At 41.2% G+C, this 13018-nt stretch overlaps 1 pseudogene; it reads right to left on the bottom strand.

The window, feature by feature from the left end:
* Positions 1 to 2569: 2569 nt before the first annotated feature.
* On the bottom strand, positions 2570 to 12584 carry LOC122925865 (annotated as a pseudogene).
* Positions 12585 to 13018: the final 434 nt, after the last annotated feature.

The following is a 13018-nucleotide window of genomic DNA, read 5'->3' as shown; positions in this document are numbered from 1 at the left end:
TCCAAGTGGTGAAGACGGCCGCACGAAGGCCATTTACTGTCTGGAACTGTTGTCCATTTTTGTAAACTTCCCTTGCCATCCATCCCCAAAGGTTCTCAATTGGCTTTAGATCAGGGGAACACGCAGGATGGGCCAAAATAGTGATGTTATTCTCCTCTAAGAAGTCCCTTGTCCTGCGGGCATTGTGTACTGTAGCGTTGTCCTGTTGAAAAACCCAGTCGTTACCACACAGACGGGCCCTCGGTCATGAGGAATGCTCTCTGCAACATCTGGACATAGCCAGCGGCCGTTTGACGCCCCTGCACTTCCTGAAGCTCCATTGTTCCACTGAAGGAAAAAGCACTCCAGACCATTATGGCGCCCCCTCCACTGTGGCGCGTAGAAAACATCTCAGGTGGGATCTGCTTGTCGTGTCAGTAACGTTGGAAACCATCAGGACCATCAAGGTTAAATTTTTTCTCATCAGAGAATATAACTTTCTTCCACCTTTGAATGTCCCATGTTTGGTGCTCTCTTGCAAAGTCCAAACGAGCAGTTCTGTGGCGTTCAAGGAGACAAGGTCTTTGAAGACGTTTTTTGTTTTTAAAGCCCTTCAGTCTCAGATGCCGTCTGATGGCTATGGGGCTGCAGTCAGCACCAGTAAGGGCCTTAATTTGGGTGGAGGATCGTCCAGTGTCTTAACGGACAGCCAATTGGATCCTCCGGCTCAGTGCTGATGGAATTTTTTGGGGTCTTCCACTTAACTTTTTTGTTCCATAACCCTCAGGATCATTTAAGAAATTCCAAATGACTCTTACTGCGTCCTACCTCAGCAGCGATGGCGCGCTGTGAGAGACCCTGCTTATGCAGTTCAACAACCCGACGACGTTCAAAAAGGGAGAGTTTTTTTGCCTTTGCCATCACAACGTGTGACTACCTGACAGAAAATAACAATGAATCCACATCTTTGCACAGATTTGGCCTTTTAAAGGCATGTGGTCCTAAAATTTGGATCAGCTGAAAAACAGCTTGTTTCAGTTTATTCGTTATTTTCAATTAATTGAATGCTCAAAAAAAAATAATGTGTCTCATTCTCATTTCTTCTTGTTGCATGTTGAAGCTCTACTTGGAACCTTGTTAAGATCCAACAATGTAAAATATGTTTTTTTTGCCATTTTTCAAATGGTCTTAAACTTTTGATCAGGACTGTATATGGTCAACTCATCGATTTTAGCATTTATTCGAATTAAACTATTTTAATTTACCTACCATAAATCTTTGGTTTTAGATGTATTTTGGACGGTGAGTGCTTAATTATATTTATTGAATTTTAACATGTTACAAGAGGTCAGGAACATGAGCAAATGACAGATGAGTGGGACACAAGTGACAACCAAACAAAGGGGGCTATGGTGGCAGCATGCCCATGAGACAGTAGGGTGGTAGTGTGCCCGTGAGCCAGCTTTGTAAAAGCAGTGGGAGATCTAGGGCCAAACACAGGAGGGGTACACTGTTGGCTACTCAGGAGACTACTTGTGAGGAATACACTAGCAGTCCAGGGGTTCATAAAAGCAGTGGCAGGCAGGCATCATTCAGTGGTGGAGGGAAAATGCCATACTCAGCAGTGTGGGAATTTTTCCCCAAGTCACGGGGGGATATTAGCGTGGCGGTATGCAAAATGTGTGGGCAGAAGGTGAGGCGCAACCAGGGTTTAAATGTTGGCATGATGGCCTTATGTCAAAACGTGGAGTGGAAAAACCGTGCCACTAGTTTAGTCTTACAGCTTGATGAAGCAACCGCTGCATCTCCCACCAGCTTTCACCCCCTCTCAAGCAGTCAGGGCTTGTCAATGTGAGGAGAAGGAAGCTGTCATTCCTTCCCATCGACTTCAATGTCTACTCCTCATTACTTGTTTCGACAGCAATCGATCACCGAGCTGACTGAAAAAAGACAACAGTATGCATGTAATCATCCAATGGTGCAGAAGCTTAACGTGAACATGGCCAAGTTGCTGGTACTGCAGTCGATCCCTTTCCATGTAGTTAACTCTGAACATTTCCGAGAACTGATGGCTTGTGCCCAGCCAAGGTGGAGAGTCCCAACAGACATTACTCTTCCAAAAAAGCTGTACCAGCCCTGCGCACATACGTTGAGCAGAAGGAAAGCCAGTCCTTGGGCATCTCGGTATCTGGTACAGTTAACACCAGTACTAACGTATGGAATTGCAACTATGGTCAAGGAAAATATATGTCCACTTGGCAAACGTGGTTTTGGCTCAGGCACACCAGCAACTTGGCCAGATGAAGGCAATGCCGCTTCCACATCGTAATGCTAGGATTTCTGCACCAATGTCCACCTCTGCCTCCTCATCCTCCACCTAGGCCTCACCTTTTCCTCTGGGCACAGTTAACAGTGGTCCTCCAGCATATCACTTATGCAAAGGTAGTCATTGTCACGCAGCTCTGCACCATGGCAGCCTGGCCGAACGGAGCCAAACCGGGGAGGAACTGATTGGCGTCATCAATAAAGAAATGGACTGGTTACTGATAATGGGAAGAATTTTTTTTCAGCACTGCATCAAGGAGTGCTGTCACACATGCCTTGCATGGCACACATCGTCAATCTCGTTGTCACTCGGTTGCTCAAGTAATCCACTGAACTGCAAGAGCTATTAAAAATGTCCAGGAAACTCTGCATGCACTTCAGCCACTCTTACCTTGCAACACATGCCCTCCTAGAGCTGCAAAAGCAAAATCCTCTTCCCTAACATCGCCTGGTATGCTTAGTTTACACCTATAATAACCATATATTAGACCACCTGTATGAGCAGAGGAAGGCAGTGAACGATTTCTTAATGCAGCAGGCGGACGTTAACCAGTGGAAGCTCATGCGTGACATGTGCCATTTGCTCAGTCCCTTTGAGAAGGCCACTTTGTTTGTCAGTCGGCAGAACTACTTGATCAATTATGTCATTCCACTCATTCATATCCTGGAGGAGATGCTGAGAAATCTGATTGGCCAGGGGACTGAAGACGTGGCGTCTACATTTCATGGCCACATGAGCCTTGAGGAGGATGAACTTGCAGAGAAGAGTAAGATGAGGACAAGGAGGAGGACATAAACAACCAGGAATTTTATACACAACTAGGTGGTTTATCTGCCCAAGAGACAAGAGAGGGGCAAGAGGGACAGGAGGAGCATGAGGAGCTAGAGGGCGATGATGAAGACGATGCAAATGACCCTGACAGACCGTGACAGTATGCAGTGGAGATGGAGGCAGGGAAGCCCTCCGAGTCCCTTGCTCAAATGGCTAGATGCAGGATTCGGAACAGGGATCAATACTACTGGCGATCCTTATTGTTAGACCCTCATTACCAGTCACAAATGGGGGAATTTTTTACACTTTCTGACTAGTATGCAAAAAAGGACTACTACAGAGACTTGCTGTGTAGTCGGTTAGTTGCTGCCTGCCTCACAAAGCTCTTACCGGGAAGACCTTCTGCGCTCGTGCTCCTGCTCCACTGTCATGACTACAAGCACCCTTTGGGGGATTAGGCACCCGATCCCAAAGACACTTCTTCTGCGGCTGCATTCACGGATCCTAAAGATCTATATATATCTACATATCTACAATAGAGTTGTGTCTATTATTGCACAACCCATTAAGGTGAGCACCTCTATTTGTTAAACAATTCCGTTTGTACTGAACATACTACCCTATTGTGTGCCCCCCACCCTCTTTTTCTTTTGTCTCTACATTCCCCTCCTGACCGAGGGGAATTTAGATTCACCCGTGGTTACCAAGATGGGGGGGGGGGCAGGAGCAGCACCAGCTCCATAAACAGAAACTTGAGTCTGAAGTCTCTGATGAGCAGTTTTCTTCAGCCGCCTTCTGAAGAAACCACCTAGCAGCAGCAGTGGGACATTCAGCAGAATCTCAACCAGCAAGTGGTGTCATACTTGGACTGCATCCTGTCACCATGATCCAAGATTACCTGGACTACTGGGCATGCAACCTTGCAGTGTGGCTGCAACTGGCTGAGTTTTTCATGACCATGCTTTCCTGCCCAGCCAGTAGTGTTGCATCAGAGCCTGGGGCATGGTTACCCCTAAAAGAACTCTCCATTCTTCCCAAAATGTTGAGAGATTAGTGTGACGGTCTGAACTCTGTCCTCCCCTATCCTCTTGTCCAGAGCCTGACTCCCCACAGGCTACCCCAACAGAAGAGCTGTCATCTGGGGAGAGCGCAGTTTGCCTCTGCCCTCCCCTATATGTGCAATATGTGTTCCTTGTGTTAGATCCAGTAACCTGTGCACCTCCAACACCAACCTCTGAGCCGTCCTCCTTTTTGGCAGGCCCATAGAACATAGCATTGAGATCTGCTGAGCCCATGTAGTGCTGCAACGTGAGTTGTCCTCCAGTGTGTTTAGCAAGATAAAACCTTCTAAATATTTCAAAAGCATGCCTAGGAGCTGCTGGTTGCCGGAATTCATCCATAGTGGTGTTTGAGATGCTCATGTCTCTGAACATGCATTCCAACTTTGATGAAAATTGGCAACCGCACTTCGTCTTCAGCTTGGATATCATGTTCTTTTCCGAGTCATCTGACACACTCTTGTTGGTGAGAAGTCTTTGGGCCAAATGTTGCTTGTAATAACACTCAAATACATCTTTCTCTTGCATAAACCTAAACAAGACCATTGCATTGTCGAGTATGGATTCTACTTCCTACTCTGTCAGTCCTTTGACTCCTTTTTTCAGCTTGTCATCGATAAATAAAGAAAGGTATTCAGGGGACCTGGCGTTCAGATTAAGAAAATACTCAAAGTCACCAACAATTGTTTGCTTGAAAATACAGTCGTTACTAAAAGATTCTTGAAGAAAGTGGTCAAATCTACTATTCAGGTCAAGAAGACCCTGTATATAATCAACAGGATTCTTTCCTTACCCTTCTTTAGAAACCAGTGCTTTGCCCTGTACTGGTAGATACAGACTCATGCACTCACACATAGTCTTCAGGCCATTGGGGACTCTGCTGAACAACTTGTACATACATGCTAGATCTTCTGTCTTTCCGTTCTTAAACATATGAACTAATCCAGAGTTCTCCATCTCCACAATGGTCTTCATGTGCTTGGAGATGAGCTCTCGCTCCACCACCTTCACGATGGGTTCTGTGGATTTGTCTAAGCAGTGCATGAATCGTTCTATTTCTTCATTTATTCTAGCCTCTACTTTTTTTTATATACACTGAGGCACTGTTTCCGCTAGAAACTTCTGGCTTTCCATCTGGAAGAACTCTGCAGACATTTCGAAAAATGGTGCCTCAAAATCTTCTTCATACACTGACCTTCCTTCCAATCCAATGATCATAAGCATCTGACAGGCATTTCTTATGGATCCTCTGTCCACTACCTCTCCATTCCGTTCTCTTGTAATCATGTCTAATAACTTCTGCCGAAGATGATCTCGTATGCAGCCGTAGCATACAACTTGATCTCAAAATATTATGAACCCCAGATTATAGACATTTTCCACGCTGTTTTGCTGAACATAGACTATGTCCATGTACATGAGTATATCGCTAATCATTACCATGGTGGTTTGGTGATCATTCTAAGCTTGATTAAGCGTCTGAAGGAAATTGTTATTTAAAGAGTTTAAGACGTCATCTCGAACCTTATTTATGAGATGCTCCGTCACTACTTCTTGCTTCCATCATAAATATATTAGAGCCTTCTTTACAGTATGAGAAATAAATTCTGGAATGCCTGACCGCATGAGATATTACTAGTAAAACAATATTACAAAAAAAAGGGCAAGACATTTAAAGGGGTTTTCCTAGACTTTTATACTGAAGACCTATCCTATACAATGTATGGTGCTGTTCTTGGTAAGCACGGAGAAGGCTGCAGGAGTGCTGATGCCTTCTTAAACAGCTGATCGGTGGATAGGTCATCAGTATTAGTCTTGGAAAACCCTTTTAATTGCATAAACTCTGGAAACCCTCTTTATCTCACATCTAATTGTACTCTAAAATACCTTCCTGGGCTTCAGAAACACCTGTCTGTTTTGTATTGACCCTTGTCTGTATCTTGTTACATTCTATAATTTGCTGCATCAATCCGAGATTATTCAGCAGACGCGAACTGGGGATTCATAGTGTCTGGTGTTAATACATTGAGAAATACAAGTTGGACAAAGTAGGTGATGCAATTTTTTTTACTAAAAATGTCTTCCAGTAAATATAAAAAAATGTAAATTCACCAATTCCAGGTTGCCTGGCAGTATTTGATGCACATATACTAGGAAACTGTGTAGGATAGGGGGCAGACAATACATTTTACTATGGGGCCCTTTGCGATCAGTGTATGGCCCTGTTCTGTTTCTGCCCCTAACTTCTCTGTATGGTGGTGTTTAATTCACAGTAAATGAAAGACTTGAATGCTGCATGACTGCACCACACATGAAGAGTAGTAATGAGCGACAGGGGCGATATTCAAATTCGTGAATATTTAGTAGAATATTCGTTGAATATTCGCAAATTCGAATATTCGTTATATTCTACATTCTTTTTTTTACCAAAAAATTGGCAAGGTAATGATTGCGTAATATGCGAATATTACGCGATCAATACAGGCGTGGGTCAAAAACTAATATATAGCACTATAGAATATAGTGCTATATATTTGTTTTTTAGAATATTCGTCATTTTTTTCCATCTGAAGTGAACAATGTTTAGTGTTCACTTCAGATGGAAAAAAATGATGAATATTCTAAAAAAAACAAATATATAGCACTATATTCATTATAGTGCTATATACAAACCGGATTCCAAAAAAGTTGGGACACTATACAAATCGTGAATAAATACTGAATGCAATGATGTGGAGGTGCCAACTTCTAATATTTTATTCAGAATAGAACATAAATCACGGAACAAAAGTTTAAACTGAGAAAATGTACAATTTTAAGGGAAAAATATGTTGAATCAGAATTTCATGGTGTCAACAAATCCCCAAAAAGTTGGGACAAGGCCATTTTCACCACTGTGTGGCATCTCCCCTTCTTCTTACAACACTCAACAGACGTCTGGGGACCGAGGAGACCAGTTTCTCAAGTTTAGAAATAGGAATGCTCTCCCATTCTTGTCTAATACAGGCCTCTAACTGTTCAATCGTCTTGGGCCTTCTTTGTTGCACCTTCCTCTTTATGATGCGCCAAATGTTCTCTATAGGTGGACTTTTCTGGACTGCAGACTGGCCATTTCAGTACCCGGATCCTTCTCCTACGCAGCCATGATGTTGTGATTGATGCAGAATGTAGTTTGGCATTATCTTGTTGAAAAATGCAGGGTCTTTCCTGAAAGAGATGACGTCTGGATGGGATATGTTGTTCTAGAACCTGAATATATTTTTCTGCATTGATGGTGCCTTTCCAGACATGCAAGCTGCCCATGCCACACGCACTCATGCAACCCCATACCATCAGAGATGCAGGCTTCTGAACTGAGTGTTGATAACAACTTGGGTTGTCCTTGTCCTCTTTGGTCCGGATGACATGGCGTCCCAGATTTCCAAAAAGAACTTTGAATCGTGACTCGTCTGACCACAGAACAGTCTTCCATTTTGCCACACTCCATTTTAAATGATCCTTGGCCCAGTGAAAACGCCTGAGCTTGTGGATCTTGCTTAGAAATGGCTTCTTCTTTGCACTGTAGAGTTTCAGCTGGCAATGGCGGATGGCACGGTGGATTGTGTTCACTGACAATGGTTTCTGGAAGTATTCCTGAGCCCATTCTGTGATTTCCTTTACAGTAGAATTCCTGTTTGTGGTGCAGTGATGTTTAAGGGCCCGGAGATCACGGGCATCCAGTATGGTTTTACGGCCTTGACCCTTACGCACAGAGATTGTTCCAGATTCTCTGAATCTTCGGATGATGTTATGCACAGTTGATGATGATAGATGCAAAGTTTTTGCAATTTTTCGCTGGGTAACACCTTTCTGATATTGCTCCACTATCTTTCTGCGCAACATTGTGGGAATTGGTGATCCTCTACCCATCTTGGCTTCTGAGAGACACTGCCACTCTGAGAAGCTCTTTTTATACCCAATCATGTTGCCAATTGACCTAATTAATGTTAATTGGTCTTCCAGCTCTTCGTTATGCTCAAATTTACTTTTTCCAGCCTCTTATTGCTACTTGTCCCAACTTTTTGGGGATTTGTTGACACCGTGAAATTTTGAATCAGCGTATTTTTCCTTTAAAATTATACATATACTATATTCTATTACAAATAAAATATTGACATTTGCCATCTCCACATCATTGCATTCAGTTTTTATTCACGATTTGTATAGTGTCCCAACTTTTTGGGAATCCGGTTTGTATTAGTTTTTTAGAATATTCATCATTTTTTTTTCCATCTGAAGTCATGATTCCTCCCTGCTTAAGTTGCTTGTGGGCCAATGACTCATTGGCCCACAAACAAGAAGCAGGGAGGAATCATGTGCTCAGATGGAAAAAATGACGGACATTCGAAAAACTAATATATAGCACTATATCCTAATTATTCATGAATTCTCAAAGTTGCAAAATTTGAGATAAAAATTAGCTTTTCAAATATTCGCGCTCTACACTAATGAAGAGAATAATTATAATTTTTTTAAAAAGTAACAGTATTCAAGAAAATGTACAAATAGTGGGGTATAATATAGAAGCTACATTTCCTAAATTTTCATTAATGAGACAATTTTGCATCTCTTTCATTATAAAAGCCAATATTTAAAGACTATGGACAACTTTGGAGCAATTTCAATCTTTTTGTTTTTGTTAAAAATTTTCTGCAGTTTTTGTGATACATGCGGTTAACAATCTATCTATTTGGAGACTGTCAATCCTGAGTTCTGTCAACTGCTGAGAATTCCTTTCTACACAAATGTTGAGAATTTTTTTATTTTTTTATATATTCTACATTTCCTGTGTCATCTTCTGGGTTATAAATTGTGTTATAAAGTGTATTCATGATCAAGTTTGACTTTTGCAGCAAATGAGTTTATACATATTGTATATACCTAAATTTTCATATCAGTGAATCATCTGTTTTTACTTTTTTAGACTAATACTGTGGAAAGGAAGTCAGCTTTCTGTCAGCATACAATATATAAAAGAGTAAGAACATATGCTCCTACTATTTATACCCAATACATATTTTTTGTCATAACTCTTTTTTATTGAGAAAAAGGGAAGTGTAAAACACCAATGACAACATTCTTTATTTCTTCAATTTTACATAATATAGAACATATGGAACAAAGGAAGGGGAAACCTAGAAAGGGTAGGTAGGAGAGTAAGAGTATAAAAAGGAGTGATGGAAGGAGGGGAGAAAAATATGGGGGAATACTACTCCAATGTGTATCACATATAGTATAACATAATGTCTCATTATATTGATTTATTTTATGCATTAGAGAGCCAATGCTAGATTAAAAGAAAGCACACAATATGCAAGGAGGAGTACAAATTATAAAAACAAGAAGAGTGGCATACAGAAAAAAGTAGTTCACATGACTATATATAACATATCACTTAGAAGTGCTTGTGGTCACACAGGTTTGTCGAAGTCCTCTCCAGGGTTGCCAGACTTATTATGGGTTTTTGACTCCCAACTGGAAAATTCGGCAAATCTGGTTAATCTTATTACTCCATAATTCAGTGGTGGTGGTGGTGTTACTTTGCTCAGCCATTTCAATGGAATAAGCAGTATTCCCACTTGGACCAGCATAGTGTGTAAGTTAGGTTTAGAAGGCGTCCAAGTAGGCAAAAACTGTGATATCACAGATTGTATTAATGTGAAATTCTATTTGTTTCCAGTATTCCAGTATGGCAAGACCAAAGCTCTGTTTCACATTACCAACATGCATCAGAGGCTGATAGACCCATCTGCTTCAAATTTTGAGGATCTTCATACCAACTAGACATTGTTTTGCAGGAGTGCTCCTTAATATGGATGCATCTGGAAAACCCAGGTGACCTCAAGTGAACCTTTGTTATATTAGCCTCTGAGAAAGTATGATCTAACTCTATTTCCCACTCTCTGATATATGCTGATGTACCTGAAGCTTTAAAAGATAACATAAATTGATTTAAAAAAAAGTGAAATCAAGTATGTAGGGGATACATTTTCTTGCGTCAATTTTCAGTGGGTTCTCCTAATATGGGGTATTTAGAGAATAGCTTGGTACAAGAATGAGTGAACTCTTGGGTCTCCAAAAAATTGCCAGCAGTTATATGGAGGTAGTAGAAGGTCGAGATGTTGTCCTTGCTACGTACTGCTGTTGAGAATGTAGCCACAGTCAGGCTCATGAATTTTAGCCAGAAGTCTAAAACATTTTTTAAGTGTGGGTATAAAAGGTGAAGTATAAGATTAGCTGGCATGATTCTTGGGGGCTGAGAAAGTAAAGGGGTAGAAGCAGCAAGTGTTGGTAAATAGGTACCTTTTGTCAAGCCTCCAGGGAGTGGTAATGGTTTATTGAGACCCCATAACCCAGATTTCTGGCTCGGTTTTAATGTAGCCATTTCTATATACCTAAGATCTGAAAATTTTGACAACAAAAATGTAGCCATCTCTTTAAATGGATTGCCCTGTAGTAGGATAATAGGTATGCTAGCCATGCAATAAAGGGATCTGAACCATTTGTCAGAGATATAAGAATTTCTGCAAAATGTAGGTCTGAAGCAGAATTTTACATCCCATCAACAACACATATGGGAGTGAGAGAGCTTGCAATTGTGATTTTACTTGTTGTAACAGGGGAGTATAGTTAGCCCTTAAAGTAAACATTGGTTCTTAGTGAGCTGGATCCCAAAATATTTGAGCTGGTTTTGTTGCCATTTAAATGGGGAGTTCCAACAGAGATACTTAATCTCATCCAGAGGAAGGGAGATGTTAAAGGCCTCAGATTTATTAATTAATTATTGAAATTGGATAGCACCCTGAATTGGTCAAAAATGTCTAGAATACATGGGAATGCTTGAGAAGAATTTGTAACTAGTATTAGAAGAGAAGCAAACACTGCATTTTGATGTATTTTATCCCCTACTTGTAACCCTGCAAGGTGATCATTCTCTCTAATAGTTTGTAGTAAAGTCTCCATCACTATAATAAAAAGGGTGGACGACAATGGGAAAACCTGCATGGTGCTGTTTCTAAGGCCTCAGACAAGATACCATTGATCTGCATTCTGGCACTAGGGTTGTGATATAGCGACATTACCCATGTAATTAATGTTCTTAGAATACTAAAGCGAGCTACAGCACATTGCATAAAAAGCCAACCGACTCTATCAAATGCCTTCTCAGCATCTGTGTCGAGAAGGACCAATGGGTTTTTCTTATAAGCATGAAGAATAGAATGAATTATCCTGCATGAGTTAAGGTTACCTTCCCTGCCAGGGACAAACCCTGCTTGCTCGGGGTATATGAATTTGGAAGATAAAATAGTCAGTCACGAGTAATTTAGCCCATATTTTCAGGTCGACATTAAAGAGATAGGTAGGGTGGTAATTTCAACATTTTTCCCCCAATAGATATTGATAGATGGAATAGAGAATACCTTTTGTCACAAATAAATTTGCAGTCACTCCTAAGGCAGCTATAGATATGTGTTAGATTTACTGACTACAGATGTCCGGTATAACCTGCAGAATTTGTCTCTTCCTGGTATGATATCATAGTTGCTTGTCTGTTAAGAACAGTCCAAACTGTACTCCTCCTGTCTACTTTATTATGATACTGTTTATGGATTTCTATGGGAATAAGTATGGCTGCTTTCACACTTGCGTTTAACTTTTCTGGTATTGAGAACCAGCAGAGGATCTCAATACCGGCAAAAAATGCTTCCGTTTTGTCCCCAGTCATTGTCAATGGGGACAAAACTGAACTGAATAGAACAGAATGCTCCAAAATACATTTCTGTCTGGCATGGGATGTGGAGTAAAACAGATCCGGCATGACACACAATGCAAAATAGCCTAAGTGTGTGGTGCTTAATTAATGTTTTATAATAAGTTTGAGGTTGACAGGGCCAGGTTCCTGCATAGTCATTTAGCCTGGCCCTGCCAATCAAGATTGTCATATGCTAAGTTAAAATGCTTCATTTGATAAAAGGGTGTATTAGACAAGCGATTGTCGAGAGGGAAGTGTTCCAGATAGCTAGCAGAAGAAACTGCTGCTATAACATGTAGCAATGTCCTCTGCAGCATAAGGAGGAGCAATCACTATGCCATTGCTCATGCCCATGCAGGACAGCTGTGTGCTGGCAGCAGATCGTGATTATACAGCACAATCTACTGCAGGCACAGCGTGATCTGCCACCGGCAAATCCAGATCTTTCAGCATGCTGAAAGATCTGAATCGCCCAATGAACAAATAACGGACAATCGGAGGCAGTATTGAACTGTCATTTTGTCCTTCTAAAGGCCCAGATATGTTTGAGTTGTTTGTTTAGTTAAACCAGTATATACGCAAACTAACATTAAAACATAATTTTCTACTAAAGGACCTGGCCCCCAATCCCATTGTAACGACCAGCATCCACTCTCATGATAGCGAGGTAGAAGAAGATATGGTGGACATCCTGCTAGAGGATCTTTTTGATTGGCCTATCTTATACCAGTTTAAACCTAAATCCACATTCTACCCACTAAAGAATAGAGGACCACATCTGGAAACCTTTTATAATATGGTCCTTGCTGACTTACAAACTCTATTTGGTCCGGGGCAGGTGGAACTCAAACCACCACCTAATCTCACTGGTGCACAAATGAAGGCCATTACTTCCCTAAAATCCAATAAGGCTATAGTTATTAAGAATGCAGACATGGGTGGAGGAATAATCATCCTAGACTCTAGTGCCTATAATGATGCAGTCCTAAGGATCCTGTCAGATGAAAATTACTATACAAATCTTTTAGGAGACCCGAAGGATGAATTCAAGAAAACCCTAATTTCCTTCATAGAAACCACTAGACATGCAAT

Source organism: Bufo gargarizans, chromosome 2, assembly GCF_014858855.1.
Source record: "Bufo gargarizans isolate SCDJY-AF-19 chromosome 2, ASM1485885v1, whole genome shotgun sequence".
Lineage (NCBI taxonomy): Eukaryota > Metazoa > Chordata > Amphibia > Anura > Bufonidae > Bufo > Bufo gargarizans.
Note: the sequence above shows the minus strand (reverse complement) of the source record. Positions and strands in the feature narration are given on the sequence as shown.